The following is a 1,426-nucleotide window of genomic DNA, read 5'->3' on the forward strand; positions in this document are numbered from 1 at the left end:
CTTTTAACCCCTAAAAAACAGACCAGAAATTGAGGCCTGAACCAGGTATGAAAAACTTAAAATGTGATGTTTTTAAAGAAAAATTTAAAACTCGAATGTGAGAGAGATATTTATTCTTGATTGTGCTTGTGTTTTATAGGGCTGTATACATACACCAGAACACACTAAACTATGTTTTGGGTACATGCAGTCTATCAACATTACTCCTGTGATGTCAGAGAAAAATATTCACACATGAGAAATAACCATTCAAAGTTTCTATCAGACTCCTGTGTGGGCAGCTCATACTAGGAAATAAAATACTAGGAAAAAAATAGGAAACAAAATAGCCGTTTCTTAGCATGAGCTCATAGTAATGAAGAAAAAAAAAAATCAGAAACCATCATATGTGGGCAAAGCAACTTGTACCTCTTCCCAGAGGCCAGGTTCTGTTATCCGTTGTCAAGATGACTGACCAGAGAAGCAGGGACTCAACTCTCACAGGGAAGTAGCCACTGCAACTACTATACAGCCATGCTCCACCTCTGTTCCTCTTCTGAGTCTGTCCCACCAATCGTCCTAGGCCAGGGATGCAGGCTGAGGACCCCACTCACCTCCTGCAGCTCTGGGAGAAGTGCTGTTCTCACCTCTTGGTCTCTAACAGGCCTCTCCTCAGGTCTGGCAGGAAGCTGGGAAGCAACCAGAGCTGTAGCAAAGAATAGGAGGCTTTCAGAACCCAAAGATCTCCCTTAAGCACTCCCCAGGGGACATCATGCAAGTCTTCACAAATTAGAACAGTTTGCAGTGTCAATCAAATTCCAAGACTTGTGATTACCTACTAACAACCACCACTCCTACTCCAAGCTTCCAGTCTCACCCATGTTTCTCCCAGCTCCCTGCCAAGAACCAAAACCCAAATGATATAGCCCAATCACAAATAGTTTAAAATACAGATCTGCCATTTCCACACTTCCCAGAGGCATTATACTGTTTCAGCACACACTGAGCTGTACTAACTGCAGCCCCCAAATTTCTCCTAGATACTACCACACAGCACAACAGATAACTGCCTAGTTCCCTCACCTAATTCTGGCTCCATGTCTGATTCCTCTTTCACACCATTGCTCAGTAGCTCCCCAGGTGCTGAGGATGAATTCTGAAGGGACAGGTCCTGAGGTGCAACTTCCAGCGTGGGCTCCACCTCCAGTGTGGGGTCCACCTTGTCCCCGTGGCAGTGTGTCGAATTCTCCTTCTTGAATGGAATCTCTTGTCCTAAAACTTGGATGCTGATCTGGACACCAAACAGCACTAATTAGCGAAGGATGCAGAGTCAAGATTGCTCAAAGTTAATGGAACTGGCCTTCTACGGCAGACCATGAGATAGACAGTCTTACGGCTATTGGGCAGAGAAAAAGAAAGGCCTCTTTTAACCCCTAAAAAACAGACC

At 44.7% G+C, this 1,426-nt stretch overlaps 1 long non-coding RNA gene across 1 annotated transcript; it reads right to left on the reverse strand.

Annotated features, from left to right (window-relative positions):
• Positions 1 to 96: 96 nt before the first annotated feature.
• Positions 97 to 1,391, reverse strand: LOC114615992. Its single transcript, XR_003710564.1, has 2 exons — positions 1,063 to 1,391; positions 97 to 685 (listed from the first exon to the last, which is right to left on the reverse strand). It is a non-coding gene; the product is annotated as an uncharacterized LOC114615992 (long non-coding RNA).
• Positions 1,392 to 1,426: the final 35 nt, after the last annotated feature.

This window comes from Grammomys surdaster, unplaced genomic scaffold, assembly GCF_004785775.1.
Source record: "Grammomys surdaster isolate TR1022 unplaced genomic scaffold, NIH_TR_1.0 218093, whole genome shotgun sequence".
NCBI classification, from domain to species: domain Eukaryota; kingdom Metazoa; phylum Chordata; class Mammalia; order Rodentia; family Muridae; genus Grammomys; species Grammomys surdaster.